An 18,006-nucleotide genomic window follows, 5' to 3' on the forward strand; every position below is an offset into this window, starting at 1 on the left:
GAGAGTCCCTGCAGGCGATGAGCCAAATCCTGAACCGACACCATGATGGAACAGAAAAATCTTTCCTTAGAGAATTTGCTGGCTGGACTTACTGTTATGTTCTGCTACCAAAGCTAAGGAAAGAGAGGAGATCTGTCCCTACTATGAGACTCAGCTGAATCCCTACGATGTAACAGGGAACCTGATCCTGCGATCAGACCTGCTGAAGTCCTAATCTAGTCTGTACGAAGACCTATAGATGTGGGGAGGGAATCCCTACAAGTACTAAGGACTGGGAGGAATATGGGACACCTCCTCACAGAAATAGTAGCAGACAGACGAACAAACAAAATAGATAGAACATAGAGGTCCGTAGACCAAGCAAACTAACAGAGTTAGATACAGAGCACAGGCTAGCTAGAAAGTAGATATACAATGAAGTCCAGCAAAGCCAGAAGGGCGGAGCAGGACTAAATAGGCCAACAAGGTCATGTGACCAGCAAAGGAAAAAAAACCTAACAGCAAGGTTCTAACACAGATAGAGGAAATGTCAGTGAGCGTTCCGATTTCAGTTCCAGATCAATTCACCCAATGAGTCCTTGATATTTAGTCATTTTCAGCCAATTTTCTGGATTTTTGAAAATTTCACTTTTTTGTGAAAATATCCACTAAATGAGGGAATAATATGTGTGAGGGTACCCCAGGAGAGTTCCAAATGTGTGTGGGTAGAATATATATCCCACGGGGGTAAAATTGAAAAAAGTTTAAAAATTTTTTTTTTTTGGACTTATTCATTTTTCCGCCGTTTATCAGACTTTCAGATAGGGGAAATGTCAGTGATCGTTCCGATTTCAGTTCCAGAGCGATTCGCCCAATGAGTCCTTGATATTTAGTCGTTTTCAGCCAAGTTTCTGGATTTTTGAAAATTTCACTTTTTTGTGAAAATATCCACTAAATGAGGGAATAATATGTGTGAGGGTACCCCAGGAGAGTTCCAAATGTGTGTGGGTAGAATATATATCCCACGGGGGTAAAATTGAAAAAAGTTGAAAAAATTTTTTTTTTGGACTTATTCATTTTTCTGCCGTTTATCAGACTTTCAGATAGGGGAAATGTCAGTGAGCGTTCCGATTTCAGTTCCAGATCGATTCGCCCAATGAGTCCTTGATATTTAGTCGTTTTCAGCCAAGTTTCTGGATTTTTGAAAATTTCACTTTTTTGTGAAAATATCCACTAAATGAGGGAATAATATGTGTGAGGGGACCCCAGGAGAGTTCCAAATTGTGTGGGTAGAATATATATCCCACGGGGGTAAAATTGAAAAAAGTTTAAAAAAATTTTTTTTTGTACTTAGTCAATTTTTCGGCGTCTACCAGACTTTCAGATAGGGCAAATGTCAGTGATCGTTCCGATTTCAGTTCCAGATTGATTCACCCAATGAGTCCTTGATGTTTAGTCTTTTTCAGCCAATTTTCTGGATTTTTGAAAATTTCACTTTTTTGTGAAAATATCCACTAAATGAGGGAATTATATGTGTGAGAGTACCCCAGGAGAGTTCCAAATGTGTGTGGGTAGAATATATATCCCACGGGGGTAAAATTGAAAAAGTTGAAAAAAATTTTTTTTTGGACTTATTCATTTTTCCGACGTTTATCAGACTTTCAGATAGGGGAAATGACAGTGAGCGTTCCGATTTCAGTTCCAGAGCGATTCGCACAATCAGTCCTTGATATTTAGTCTTTTTCAGCCAATTTTCTGGATTTTTGAAAATTTCACTTTTTTTGTGAAAATATCCACTAAATGAGGGAATAATATGTGTGAGGGTACCCCAGGAGAGTTCCAAATGTATGTGGGTAGAATATATATCCCACGGGGGTAAAATTGAAAAAAGTTTAAAAATTTTTTTTTTTGGACTTAGTCATTTTTCCAACGTTTATCAAACTTTCAGATAGGGGAAATGTCAGTGAGCGTCCCGATTTCAGTTCCAGAGCGATTCGCCCAATGAGTCCTTGATATTTAGTCGTTTTCAGCCAAGTTTCTGGATTTTTGAAAATTTCACTTTTTTATGAAAATATCCACTAAATGAGGGAATAATATGTGTGAGGGTACCCCAGGAGAGATCCAAATGTGTGTGGGTAGAATATATATCACACAGGGGTAAAATTGAAAAAAGTTTAAAAAAAAATTTTTTTTGGACTTAGTCATTTTTCCGGCATTTCTCAGACTTTCAGATAGAGGAAATGTCAGTGAGCGTTCCGATTTCAATTCCAGATCAATTCACCCAATGAGTCCTTGATATTTAGTCGTTTTCAGCCAAGTTTCTGGATTTTTGAAAATTTCACTTTTTTGTGAAAATATCCACTAAATGAGGGAATAATATGTGTGAGGTTACCCCAGGAGAGATCCAAATGTGTGTGGGTAGAATATATATCCCACGGGGGTAAAATTGAAAAAAGTTTAAAAAAAATTTTTTTTGGACTTATTTATTTTTCCGACGTTTATCGGACTTTCAGATAGAGGAAATGTCAGTGAGCGTTCCGATTTCAGTTCCAGAGTGATTCTCCCAATGAGTCCTTCATATTTAGTAGTTTTCAGCCAATTTTCTTGATTTTTGAAAATTTCACTTTTTTTGTGAACATATCCACTAAATGAGGGAATAATATGTGTGAGGGTACCCCAGGAGAGTTCCAAATGTGTGTGGGTAGAATATATATCCCACGGGGATAAAGTTGAATAAAGTTTAAAAAAAATTTTTTTGGACTTAGTCATTTTTCCGACGTTTATCAGACTTTCAGATAGGGCAAATGTCAGTGAGCGTTCCGATTTCAGTTCCAGAGCGATTCGCCCAATCAGTCCTTGATATTTAGTATTTTTCAGCCAATTTTCTGGATTTTTGAAAATTTCACTTTTTTGTGAAAATATCCACTAAATGAGGGAATAATATGTGTGAGGGTACCCCAGGAGAGTTCCAAATGTATGTGGGTAGAATATATATCCCACGGGGGTAAAATTGAAAAAAATTGAAAAATTTTTTTTTTTGGACTTAGTCATTTTTCCGGCATTTATCAGACTTTCAGATAGAGGAAATGTCAGTGAGCGTTCCGATTTCAGTTCCAGATCAATTCACATAATGAGTCCTTGATATTTAGTCATTTTCAGCCAATTTTCTGGATTTTTGAAAATTTCACTTTTTTGTGAAAATATCTACTAAATGAGGGAATAATATGTGTGAGGGTACCCCAGGAGAGTTCCAAATGTGTGTGGGTAGAATATAAATCCCACAGGGGTAAAATTGAAAAAAGTTGAAAAAATTTTTTTTTTGGACTTATTCATTTTTCCGCCGTTTATCAGACTTTCAGATAGGGGAAATGTCAGTGAGCGTTCCGATTTCAGTTCCAGAGCGATTCGCCCAATGAGTCCTTGATATTTAGTCGTTTTCAGCCAAGTTTCTGGATTTTTGAAAATTTCACTTTTTTGTGAAAATATCCACTAAATGAGGGAATAATATGTGTGAGGGGACCCCAGGAGAGTTCCAAATTGTGTGGGTAGAATATATATCCCACGGGGGTAAAATTGAAAAAAGTTTAAAAAAATTTTTTTTTGTACTTAGTCAATTTTTCGGCGTCTACCAGACTTTCAGATAGGGCAAATGTCAGTGATCGTTCCGATTTCAGTTCCAGATTGATTCACCCAATGAGTCCTTGATGTTTAGTCTTTTTCAGCCAATTTTCTGGATTTTTGAAAATTTCACTTTTTTGTGAAAATATCCACTAAATGAGGGAATAATATGTGTGAGGGTACCCCAGGAGAGTTCCAAATGTGTGTGGGTAGAATATATATCCCACGGGGGTAAAATTGAAAAAAGTTGAAAAAATTTTTTTTTGGACTTATTCATTTTTCCGACGTTTATCAGACTTTCAGATAGAGGAAATGTCAGTGAGCGTCCCGATTTCAGTTCCAGATCGATTCGCCCAATGAGTCCTTGATATTTAGTCGTTTTTAGCCAATTTTCTTGATTTTTGAAAATTTCACTTTTTTGTGAAAATATCCACTAAATGAGGGAATTATATGTGTGAGGGTACCCCAGGAGAGATCCAAATGTGTGTGGGTAGAATATATATCACACGGGGGTAATATTGAAAAAATTTTTTATTGGACTTAGTCAATTTTCCGGCGTCTATCAGACTTTCAGATAGGGCAAATGTCAGTCATCGTTCCGATTTCAGTTCCAAAATGATTCACCCAATGAGACCTTGTTGTTTAGTCTTTTTCAGCCAATTTTCTGGATTTTTGAAAATTTCACTTTTTTGTGAAACTATCCACTAAATGAGGGAATAATATGTGTGAGGGTACCCCAGGAGAGTTCCAAATGTGTGTGGGTAAAATATATATCCCACGGGGGTAAAATTGAAAAAAGTTTAAAAATTTTTTTTTTTGGACTTAGTCATTTTTCCAACGTTTATCAGACTTTCAGATACGGGAAATGTCAGTGAGCGTCCCGATTTCAGTTCCAGAGCGATTCGCCCAATGAGTCATTGATATTTAGTCGTTTTCAGCCAAGTTTCTGGATTTTTGAAAATTTCACTTTTTTGTGAAAATATCCACTAAATGAGGGAATAATATGTGTGAGGGTACCCCAGGAGAGATCCAAATGTGTGTGGGTAGAATATATATCACACAGGGGTAAAATTGAAAAAAGTTTAAAAAAAAATTTTTTGGGACTTAGTCATTTTTCCGGCATTTATCAGACTTTCAGATAGAGGAAATGTCAGTGAGCGTTCCGATTTCAGTTCCAGATCAATTCACCCAATGAGTCCTTGATATTTAGTCATTTTCAGCCAATTTTCTGGATTTTTGAAAATTTCACTTTTTTGTGAAAATATCTACTAAATGAGGGAATAATATGTGTGAGGGTACCCCAGGAGAGTTCCAAATGTGTGTGGGTAGAATATATATCCCACGGGGGTAAAATTGAAAAAAGTTGAAAAATTTTTTTTTTTGGACTTATTCATTTTTCCGCCGTTTATCAGACTTTCAGATAGGGGAAATGTCAGTGAGCGTTCCGATTTCAGTTCCAGAGCGATTCGCCCAATGAGTCCTTGATATTTAGTCGTTTTCAGCCAAGTTTCTGGATTTTTGAAAATTTCACTTTTTTGTGAAAATATCCACTAAATGAGGGAATAATATGTGTGAGGGTACCCCAGGAGAGATCCAAATGTGTGTGGGTAGAATATATATCACACAGGGGTAAAATTGAAAAAAGTTTAAAAAAAAATTTTTGGGGACTTAGTCATTTTTCCGGCATTTATCAGACTTTCAGATAGAGGAAATGTCAGTGAGCGTTCCGATTTCAGTTCCAGATCAATTCACCCAATGAGTCCTTGATATTTAGTCATTTTAAGCCAATTTTCTGGATTTTTGAAAATTTCACTTTTTTGTGAAAATATCCACTAAATGAGGGAATTATATGTGTGAGGGTACCCCAGGAGAGATCCAAATGTGTGTGGGTAGAATATATATCACACGGGGGTAATATTGAAAAAAATTTTTATTGGACTTAGTCAATTTTCCGGCGTCTATCAGACTTTCAGATAGGGCAAATGTCAGTCATCGTTCCGATTTCAGTTCCAAAATGATTCACCCAATGAGACCTTGTTGTTTAGTCTTTTTCAGCCAATTTTCTGGATTTTTGAAAATTTCACTTTTTTGTGAAACTATCCACTAAATGAGGGAATAATATGTGTGAGGGTACCCCAGGAGAGTTCCAAATGTGTGTGGGTAAAATATATATCCCACGGGGGTAAAATTGAAAAAAGTTTAAAAATTTTTTTTTTTGGACTTAGTCATTTTTCCAACGTTTATCAGACTTTCAGATACGGGAAATGTCAGTGAGCGTCCCGATTTCAGTTCCAGAGCGATTCGCCCAATGAGTCATTGATATTTAGTCGTTTTCAGCCAAGTTTCTGGATTTTTGAAAATTTCACTTTTTTGTGAAAATATCCACTAAATGAGGGAATAATATGTGTGAGGGTACCCCAGGAGAGTTCCAAATGTATGTGGGTAGAATATATATCCCACGGGGGTAAAATTGAAAAAAATTGAAAAATTTTTTTTTTTGGACTTAGTCATTTTTCCGGCATTTATCAGACTTTCAGATAGAGGAAATGTCAGTGAGCGTTCCGATTTCAGTTCCAGATCAATTCACATAATGAGTCCTTGATATTTAGTCATTTTCAGCCAATTTTCTGGATTTTTGAAAATTTCACTTTTTTGTGAAAATATCTACTAAATGAGGGAATAATATGTGTGAGGGTACCCCAGGAGAGTTCCAAATGTGTGTGGGTAGAATATAAATCCCACGGGGGTAAAATTGAAAAAAGTTGAAAAAATTTTTTTTTTGGACTTATTCATTTTTCCGCCGTTTATCAGACTTTCAGATAGGGGAAATGTCAGTGAGCGTTCCGATTTCAGTTCCAGAGCGATTCGCCCAATGAGTCCTTGATATTTAGTCGTTTTCAGCCAAGTTTCTGGATTTTTGAAAATTTCACTTTTTTGTGAAAATATCCACTAAATGAGGGAATAATATGTGTGAGGGGACCCCAGGAGAGTTCCAAATTGTGTGGGTAGAATATATATCCCACGGGGGTAAAATTGAAAAAAGTTTAAAAAAATTTTTTTTTGTACTTAGTCAATTTTTCGGCGTCTACCAGACTTTCAGATAGGGCAAATGTCAGTGATCGTTCCGATTTCAGTTCCAGATTGATTCACCCAATGAGTCCTTGATGTTTAGTCTTTTTCAGCCAATTTTCTGGATTTTTGAAAATTTCACTTTTTTGTGAAAATATCCACTAAATGAGGGAATAATATGTGTGAGGGTACCCCAGGAGAGTTCCAAATGTGTGTGGGTAGAATATATATCCCACGGGGGTAAAATTGAAAAAAGTTGAAAAAATTTTTTTTTGGACTTATTCATTTTTCCGACGTTTATCAGACTTTCAGATAGAGGAAATGTCAGTGAGCGTCCCGATTTCAGTTCCAGATCGATTCGCCCAATGAGTCCTTGATATTTAGTCGTTTTTAGCTAATTTTCTTGATTTTTGAAAATTTCACTTTTTTGTGAAAATATCCACTAAATGAGGGAATTATATGTGTGAGGGTACCCCAGGAGAGATCCAAATGTGTGTGGGTAGAATATATATCACACGGGGGTAATATTGAAAAAATTTTTTATTGGACTTAGTCAATTTTCCGGCGTCTATCAGACTTTCAGATAGGGCAAATGTCAGTCATCGTTCCGATTTCAGTTCCAAAATGATTCACCCAATGAGACCTTGTTGTTTAGTCTTTTTCAGCCAATTTTCTGGATTTTTGAAAATTTCACTTTTTTGTGAAACTATCCACTAAATGAGGGAATAATATGTGTGAGGGTACCCCAGGAGAGTTCCAAATGTGTGTGGGTAAAATATATATCCCACGGGGGTAAAATTGAAAAAAGTTTAAAAATTTTTTTTTTTGGACTTAGTCATTTTTCCAACGTTTATCAGACTTTCAGATACGGGAAATGTCAGTGAGCGTCCCGATTTCAGTTCCAGAGCGATTCGCCCAATGAGTCATTGATATTTAGTCGTTTTCAGCCAAGTTTCTGGATTTTTGAAAATTTCACTTTTTTGTGAAAATATCCACTAAATGAGGGAATAATATGTGTGAGGGTACCCCAGGAGAGATCCAAATGTGTGTGGGTAGAATATATATCACACAGGGGTAAAATTGAAAAAAGTTTAAAAAAAAATTTTTTGGGACTTAGTCATTTTTCCGGCATTTATCAGACTTTCAGATAGAGGAAATGTCAGTGAGCGTTCCGATTTCAGTTCCAGATCAATTCACCCAATGAGTCCTTGATATTTAGTCATTTTCAGCCAATTTTCTGGATTTTTGAAAATTTCACTTTTTTGTGAAAATATCTACTAAATGAGGGAATAATATGTGTGAGGGTACCCCAGGAGAGTTCCAAATGTGTGTGGGTAGAATATATATCCCACGGGGGTAAAATTGAAAAAAGTTGAAAAATTTTTTTTTTTGGACTTATTCATTTTTCCGCCGTTTATCAGACTTTCAGATAGGGGAAATGTCAGTGAGCGTTCCGATTTCAGTTCCAGAGCGATTCGCCCAATGAGTCCTTGATATTTAGTCGTTTTCAGCCAAGTTTCTGGATTTTTGAAAATTTCACTTTTTTGTGAAAATATCCACTAAATGAGGGAATAATATGTGTGAGGGTACCCCAGGAGAGATCCAAATGTGTGTGGGTAGAATATATATCACACAGGGGTAAAATTGAAAAAAGTTTAAAAAAAAATTTTTGGGGACTTAGTCATTTTTCCGGCATTTATCAGACTTTCAGATAGAGGAAATGTCAGTGAGCGTTCCGATTTCAGTTCCAGATCAATTCACCCAATGAGTCCTTGATATTTAGTCATTTTAAGCCAATTTTCTGGACTTTTGAAAATTTCACTTTTTTGTGAAAATATCCACTAAATGAGGGAATTATATGTGTGAGGGTACCCCAGGAGAGATCCAAATGTGTGTGGGTAGAATATATATCACACGGGGGTAATATTGAAAAAATTTTTTATTGGACTTAGTCAATTTTCCGGCGTCTATCAGACTTTCAGATAGGGCAAATGTCAGTCATCGTTCCGATTTCAGTTCCAAAATGATTCACCCAATGAGACCTTGTTGTTTAGTCTTTTTCAGCCAATTTTCTGGATTTTTGAAAATTTCACTTTTTTGTGAAACTATCCACTAAATGAGGGAATAATATGTGTGAGGGTACCCCAGGAGAGTTCCAAATGTGTGTGGGTAAAATATATATCCCACGGGGGTAAAATTGAAAAAAGTTTAAAAATTTTTTTTTTTGGACTTAGTCATTTTTCCAACGTTTATCAGACTTTCAGATACGGGAAATGTCAGTGAGCGTCCCGATTTCAGTTCCAGAGCGATTCGCCCAATGAGTCATTGATATTTAGTCGTTTTCAGCCAAGTTTCTGGATTTTTGAAAATTTCACTTTTTTGTGAAAATATCCACTAAATGAGGGAATAATATGTGTGAGGGTACCCCAGGAGAGATCCAAATGTGTGTGGGTAGAATATATATCACACAGGGGTAAAATTGAAAAAAGTTTAAAAAAAAATTTTTTGGGACTTAGTCATTTTTCCGGCATTTATCAGACTTTCAGATAGAGGAAATGTCAGTGAGCGTTCCGATTTCAGTTCCAGATCAATTCACCCAATGAGTCCTTGATATTTAGTCATTTTCAGCCAATTTTCTGGATTTTTGAAAATTTCACTTTTTTGTGAAAATATCTACTAAATGAGGGAATAATATGTGTGAGGGTACCCCAGGAGAGTTCCAAATGTGTGTGGGTAGAATATATATCCCACGGGGGTAAAATTGAAAAAAGTTGAAAAATTTTTTTTTTTGGACTTATTCATTTTTCCGCCGTTTATCAGACTTTCAGATAGGGGAAATGTCAGTGAGCGTTCCGATTTCAGTTCCAGAGCGATTCGCCCAATGAGTCCTTGATATTTAGTCGTTTTCAGCCAAGTTTCTGGATTTTTGAAAATTTCACTTTTTTGTGAAAATATCCACTAAATGAGGGAATAATATGTGTGAGGGTACCCCAGGAGAGATCCAAATGTGTGTGGGTAGAATATATATCCCACGGGGGTAAAATTGAAAAAAGTTGAAAAAAAAATTTTTTGGGACTTATTTATTTTTCCGACGTTTATCGGACTTTCAGATAGAGGAAATGTCAGTGAGCATTCCGATTTCAGTTCCAGAGCGATTCTCCCAATGAGTCCTTCATATTTAGTCATTTTCAGCCAATTTTCTTGATTTTTGAAAATTTCACTTTTTTTGTGAACATATCCACTAAATGAGGGAATAATATGTGTGAGGGTACCCCAGGAGAGTTCCAAATGTGTGTGGGTAGAATATATATCCCACGGGGGTAAAATTGAATAAAGTTTAAAAAAAATTTTTTTGGACTTACTCATTTTTCCGGCGTTTATCAGACTTTCAGATAGGGCAAATGTCAGTGAGCGTTCCGATTTCAGTTCCAGAGCGATTCGCCCAATGAGTCCTTGATATTTAGTCAATTTCAGCCAATTTTCTGGATTTTTGAAAATTTCACTTTTTTGAGAAAATATCCACTAAATGAGGGAATAATATGTGTCAGAGTACCCCAGGAGAGTTCCAAATGTGTGTGGGTAGAATATATATCCCACGGGGGTAAAATTGAAAAAGTTGAAAAAAATTTTTTTTGGACTTATTCATTTTTCCGACGTTTATCAGACTTTCAGATAGGGGAAATGACAGTGAGCGTTCCGATTTCAGTTCCAGAGCGATTCGCACAATCAGTCCTTGATATTTAGTCTTTTTCAGCCAATTTTCTGGATTTTTGAAAATTTCACTTTTTTTGTGAAAATATCCACTAAATGAGGGAATAATATGTGTGAGGGTACCCCAGGAGAGTTCCAAATGTATGTGGGTAGAATATATATCTCACGGGGGTAAAATTGAAAAAAATTGAAAAATTTTTTTTTTTGGACTTAGTCATTTTTCCGGCGTTTATCTGACTTTCAGATAGAGGAAATGACAGTGAGCGTTCCGATTTCAGTTCCAGATCGATTCGCCCAATGAGTCCTTGATATTTGGTCGTTTTCAGCCAATTTACTTGATTTTTGAAAATTTCACTTTTTTGTGAAAATATCCACTAAATGAGGGAATAATATGTGTGAGGGTACCCCAGGAGAGATCCAAATGTGTGTGGGTAGAATATATATCACACGGGGGTAAAATTGAAAAAGTTGAAAAAAAATTTTTTTTGGACTTAGTCATTTTTCCAACGTTTATCAGACTTTCAGATAGAGGAAATGTCAGTGAGCGTTCCGATTTCAGTTCCAGATCAATTCACCCAATGAGTCCTTGATATTTAGTCATTTTCAGCCAATTTTCTGGATTTTTGAAAATGTCACTTTTTTGTGAAAATATCCACTAAATGAGGGAATAATATGTGTGAGGGTACCCCAGGAGAGTTCCAAATGTGTGTGGGTAAAATATATATCCCACGGGGGTAAAATTGAAAAAAGTTTAAAAAAATTTTTTTTTGTACTTAGTCAATTTTTCGGCGTCTACCAGACTTTCAGATAGGGCAAATGTCAGTGATCGTTCCGATTTCAGTTCCAGATTGATTCACCCAATGAGTCCTTGATGTTTAGTCTTTTTCAGCCAATTTTCTGGATTTTTGAAAATTTCACTTTTTTGTGAAAATATCCACTAAATGAGGGAATAATATGTGTGAGGGTACCCCAGGAGAGTTCCAAATGTGTGTGGGTAGAATATATATCCCACGGGGGTAAAATTGAAAAAAGTTGAAAAAATTTTTTTTTGGACTTATTCATTTTTCCGACGTTTATCAGACTTTCAGATAGAGGAAATGTCAGTGAGCGTCCCTATTTCAGTTCCAGATCGATTCGCCCAATGAGTCCTTGATATTTAGTCGTTCTTAGCCAATTTTCTTGATTTTTGAAAATTTCACTTTTTTGTGAAAATATCCACTAAATGAGGGAATTATATGTGTGAGGGTACCCCAGGAGAGATCCAAATGTGTGTGGGTAGAATATATATCACACGGGGGTAATATTGAAAAAATTTTTTATTGGACTTAGTCAATTTTCCGGCGTCTATCAGACTTTCAGATAGGGCAAATGTCAGTGATCGTTCCGATTTCAGTTCCAGATTGATTCACCCAAAGAGACCTTGATGTTTAGTCTTTTTCAGCCAATTTTCTGGATTTTTGAAAATTTCACTTTTTTGTGAAACTATCCACTAAATGAGGGAATAATATGTGTGAGGGTACCCCAGGAGAGTTCCAAATGTGTGTGGGTAAAATATATATCCCACGGGGGTAAAATTGAAAAAAGTTTAAAAATTTTTTTTTTTGGACTTAGTCATTTTTCCAACGTTTATCAGACTTTCAGATACGGGAAATGTCAGTGAGCGTCCCGATTTCAGTTCCAGAGCGATTCGCCCAATGAGTCATTGATATTTAGTCGTTTTCAGCCAAGTTTCTGGATTTTTGAAAATTTCACTTTTTTGTGAAAATATCCACTAAATGAGGGAATAATATGTGTGAGGGTACCCCAGGAGAGATCCAAATGTGTGTGGGTAGAATATATATCACACAGGGGTAAAATTGAAAAAAGTTTAAAAAAAAATTTTTGGGGACTTAGTCATTTTTCCGGCATTTATCAGACTTTCAGATAGAGGAAATGTCAGTGAGCGTTCCGATTTCAGTTCCAGATCAATTCACCCAATGAGTCCTTGATATTTAGTCATTTTCAGCCAATTTTCTGGATTTTTGAAAATTTCACTTTTTTGTGAAAATATCCACTAAATGAGGGAATAATATGTGTGAGGGTACCCCAGGAGAGTTCCAAATGTGTGTGGGTAGAATATATGTCCCACGGGGGTAAAATTGAAAAAAGTTTAAAAATTTTTTTTTTTGACTTATTCATTTTTCCGCCGTTTATCAGACTTTCAGATAGGGGAAATGTCAGTGATCGTTCCGATTTCAGTTCCAGAGCGATTCGCCCAATGAGTCCTTGATATTTAGTCAATTTCAGCCAATGTTCTGGATTTTTGAAAATTTCACTTTTTTGTGAAAATATCCACTAAATGAGGGAATAATATGTGTGAGGGTACCCCAGGAGAGTTCCAAATGTGTGTAGGTAGAATATATATCCCACGGGGGTAAAATTGAAAAAAGTTTTAAATAAATTTTTTTTGGACTTAGTCATTTTTCCAACGTTTATCAGACTTTCAGATAGAGGAAATGTCAGTGAGCGTTCCGATTTCAGTTCCAGATCAATTCACCCAATGAGTCCTTGATATTTAGTCATTTTCAGCCAATTTTCTGGATTTTTGAAAATGTCACTTTTTTGTGAAAATATCCACTAAATGAGGGAATAATATGTGTGAGGGTACCCCAGGAGAGTTCCAAATGTGTGTGGGTAAAATATATATCCCACGGGGGTAAAATTGAAAAAAGTTTAAAAAAATTATTTTTTGTACTTAGTCAATTTTTCGGCGTCTACCAGACTTTCAGATAGGGCAAATGTCAGTGATCGTTCCGATTTCAGTTCCAGATTGATTCACCCAATGAGTCCTTGATGTTTAGTCTTTTTCAGCCAATTTTCTGGATTTTTGAAAATTTCACTTTTTTGTGAAAATATCCACTAAATGAGGGAATAATATGTGTGAGGGTACCCCAGGAGAGTTCCAAATGTGTGTGGGTAGAATATATATCCCACGGGGGTAAAATTGAAAAAAGTTGAAAAAATTTTTTTTTGGACTTATTCATTTTTCCGACGTTTATCAGACTTTCAGATAGAGGAAATGTCAGTGAGCGTCCCGATTTCAGTTCCAGATCGATTCGCCCAATGAGTCCTTGATATTTAGTCGTTTTTAGCCAATTTTCTTGATTTTTGAAAATTTCACTTTTTTGTGAAAATATCCACTAAATGAGGGAATTATATGTGTGAGGGTACCCCAGGAGAGATCCAAATGTGTGTGGGTAGAATATATATCACACGGGGGTAATATTGAAAAATTTTTTTATTGGACTTAGTCAATTTTCCGGCGTCTATCAGACTTTCAGATAGGGCAAATGTCAGTGATCGTTCCGATTTCAGTTCCAGAATGATTCACCCAATGAGACCTTGTTGTTTAGTCTTTTTCAGCCAATTTTCTGGATTTTTGAAAATTTCACTTTTTTGTGAAACTATCCACTAAATGAGGGAATAATATGTGTGAGGGTACCCCAGGAGAGTTCCAAATGTGTGTGGGTAAAATATATATCCCACGGGGGTAAAATTGAAAAAAGTTTAAAAATTTTTTTTTTTGGACTTAGTCATTTTTCCAACGTTTATCAGACTTTCAGATACGGGAAATGTCAGTGAGCGTCCCGATTTCAGTTCCAGAGCGATTCGCCCAATGAGTCATTGATATTTAGTCGTTTTCAGCCAAGTTTCTGGATTTTTGAAAATTTCACTTTTTTGTGAAAATATCCACTAAATGAGGGAATAATATGTGTGAGGGTACCCCAGTAGAGATCCAAATGTGTGTGGGTAGAATATATATCACACAGGGGTAAAATTGAAAAAAGTTTAAAAAAAAATTTTTTGGGACTTAGTCATTTTTCCGGCATTTATCAGACTTTCAGATAGAGGAAATGTCAGTGAGCGTTCCGATTTCAGTTCCAGATCAATTCACCCAATGAGTCCTTGATATTTAGTCATTTTCAGCCAATTTTCTGGATTTTTGAAAATTTCACTTTTTTGTGAAAATATCTACTAAATGAGGGAATAATATGTGTGAGGGTACCCCAGGAGAGTTCCAAATGTGTGTGGGTAGAATATATATCCCACGGGGGTAAAATTGAAAAAAGTTGAAAAATTTTTTTTTTTGGACTTATTCATTTTTCCGCCGTTTATCAGACTTTCAGATAGGGGAAATGTCAGTGAGCGTTCCGATTTCAGTTCCAGAGCGATTCGCCCAATGAGTCCTTGATATTTAGTCGTTTTCAGCCAAGTTTCTGGATTTTTGAAAATTTCACTTTTTTGTGAAAATATCCACTAAATGAGGGAATAATATGTGTGAGGGGACCCCAGGAGAGTTCCAAATTGTGTGGGTAGAATATATATCCCACGGGGGTAAAATTGAAAAAAGTTTAAAAAAATTTTTTTTTGTACTTAGTCAATTTTTTGGCGTCTACCAGACTTTCAGATAGGGCAAATGTCAGTGATCGTTCCGATTTCAGTTCCAGATTGATTCACCCAATGAGTCCTTGATGTTTAGTCTTTTTCAGCCAATTTTCTGGATTTTTGAAAATTTCACTTTTTTGTGAAAATATCCACTAAATGAGGGAATAATATGTGTGAGGGTACCCCAGGAGAGTTCCAAATGTGTGTGGGTAGAATATATATCCCACGGGGGTAAAATTGAAAAAAGTTGAAAAAATTTTTTTTTGGACTTATTCATTTTTCCGACGTTTATCAGACTTTCAGATAGAGGAAATGTCAGTGAGCGTCCCGATTTCAGTTCCAGATCGATTCGCCCAATGAGTCCTTGATATTTAGTCGTTCTTAGCCAATTTTCTTGATTTTTGAAAATTTCACTTTTTTGTGAAAATATCCACTAAATGAGGGAATTATATGTGTGAGGGTACCCCAGGAGAGATCCAAATGTGTGTGGGTAGAATATATATCACACGGGGGTAATATTGAAAAAAATTTTTATTGGACTTAGTCAATTTTCCGGCGTCTATCAGACTTTCAGATAGGGCAAATGTCAGTGATCGTTCCGATTTCAGTTCCAGATTGATTCACCCAATGAGACCTTGATGTTTAGTCTTTTTCAGCCAATTTTCTGGATTTTTGAAAATTTCACTTTTTTGTGAAACTATCCACTAAATGAGGGAATAATATGTGTGAGGGTACCCCAGGAGAGTTCCAAATGTGTGTGGGTAAAATATATATCCCACGGGGGTAAAATTGAAAAAAGTTTAAAAATTTTTTTTTTTGGACTTAGTCATTTTTCCAACGTTTATCAGACTTTCAGATACGGGAAATGTCAGTGAGCGTCCCGATTTCAGTTCCAGAGCGATTCGCCCAATGAGTCATTGATATTTAGTCGTTTTCAGCCAAGTTTCTGGATTTTTGAAAATTTCACTTTTTTGTGAAAATATCCACTAAATGAGGGAATAATATGTGTGAGGGTACCCCAGGAGAGATCCAAATGTGTGTGGGTAGAATATATATCACACAGGGGTAAAATTGAAAAAAGTTAAAAAAAAAATTTTTGGGGACTTAGTCATTTTTCCGGCATTTATCAGACTTTCAGATAGAGGAAATGTCAGTGAGCGTTCCGATTTCAGTTCCAGATCAATTCACCCAATGAGTCCTTGATATTTAGTCATTTTCAGCCAATTTTCTGGATTTTTGAAAATTTCACTTTTTTGTGAAAATATCCACTAAATGAGGGAATAATATGTGTGAGGGTACCCCAGGAGAGTTCCAAATGTGTGTGGTTAGAATATATGTCCCACGGGGGTAAAATTGAAAAAAGTTTAAAAATTTTTTTTTTTGGACTTATTCATTTTTCCGCCGTTTATCAGACTTTCAGATAGGGGAAATGTCAGTGATCGTTCCGATTTCAGTTCCAGAGCGATTCGCCCAATGAGTCCTTGATATTTAGTCATTTTCAGCCAATTTTCTGGATTTTTGAAAATTTCACTTTTTTGTGAAAATATCCACTAAATGAGGGAATAATATGTGTGAGGGTACCCCCAGGAGAGTTCCAAATGTGTGTGGGTAAAATATATATCCCACGGGGGTAAAATTGAAAAAAGTTTAAAAGTTTTTTTTTTGGACTTAGTCATTTTTCCAACGTTTATCATACTTTCAGATACGGGAAATGTCAGTGAGCGTTCCGATTTCAGTTCCAGAGCGATTCACCCAAATGAGTCCTTGATATTTAGTCGTTTTCAGCCAAGTTTCTGGATTTTTGAAAATTTCACTTTTTTGTGAAAATATCCACTAAATGAGGGAATAATATGTGTGAGGGTACCCCAGGAGAGATCCAAATGTGTGTGGGTAGAATATATATCCCACGGGGGTAAAATTGAAAAAAGTTGAAAAAAAAATTTTTTGGGACTTATTTATTTTTCCGACGTTTATCGGACTTTCAGATAGAGGAAATGTCAGTGAGCATTCCGATTTCAGTTCCAGAACGATTCTCCCAATGAGTCCTTCATATTTAGTCATTTTCAGCCAATTTTCTTGATTTTTGAAAATTTCACTTTTTTTGTGAACATATCCACTAAATGAGGGAATAATATGTGTGAGGGTACCCCAGGAGAGTTCCAAATGTGTGTGGGTAGAATATATATCCCACGGGGGTAAAATTGAATAAAGTTTAAAAAAAATTTTTTTGGACTTAGTCATTTTTCCGGCGTTTATCAGACTTTCAGATAGGGCAAATGTCAGTGAGCGTTCCGATTTCAGTTCCAGAGCGATTCGCCCAATGAGTCCTTGATATTTAGTTAATTTCAGCCAATTTTCTGGATTTTTGAAAATTTCACTTTTTTGAGAAAATATCCACTAAATGAGGGAATAATATGTGTCAGAGTACCCCAGGAGAGTTCCAAATGTGTGTGGGTAGAATATATATCCCACGGGGGTAAAATTGAAAAAGTTGAAAAAAATTTTTTTTGGACTTATTCATTTTTCCGACGTTTATCAGACTTTCAGATAGGGGAAATGACAGTGAGCGTTCCGATTTCAGTTCCAGAGCGATTCGCACAATCAGTCCTTGATATTTAGTCTTTTTCAGCCAATTTTCTGGATTTTTGAAAATTTCACTTTTTTTGTGAAAATATCCACTAAATGAGGGAATAATATGTGTGAGGGTACCCCAGGAGAGTTCCAAATGTATGTGGGTAGAATATATATCTCACGGGGGTAAAATTGAAAAAAATTGAAAAATTTTTTTTTTTGGACTTAGTCATTTTTCCGGCGTTTATCTGACTTTCAGATAGAGGAAATGACAGTGAGCGTTCCGATTTCAGTTCCAGATCGATTCGCCCAATGAGTCCTTGATATTTGGTCGTTTTCAGCCAATTTACTTGATTTTTGAAAATTTCACTTTTTTGTGAAAATATCCACTAAATGAGGGAATAATATGTGTGAGGGTACCCCAGGAGAGATCCAAATGTGTGTGGGTAGAATATATATCACACGGGGGTAAAATTGAAAAAGTTGAAAAAAAATTTTTTTTGGACTTAGTCATTTTTCCGGCGTTTATCAGACTTTCAGATAGGACAAATGTCAGTGAGCGTTCCAATTTCAGTTCCAGAGCGATTCGCCGAATGAGTCCTTGATATTTAGTCAATTTCAGCCAATGTTCTG

Source organism: Phyllobates terribilis, unplaced genomic scaffold (genome assembly GCF_046119375.1).
Source record: "Phyllobates terribilis strain yellow unplaced genomic scaffold, ASM4611937v1 Scaffold_2__4_contigs__length_985480577, whole genome shotgun sequence".
NCBI classification, from domain to species: domain Eukaryota; kingdom Metazoa; phylum Chordata; class Amphibia; order Anura; family Dendrobatidae; genus Phyllobates; species Phyllobates terribilis.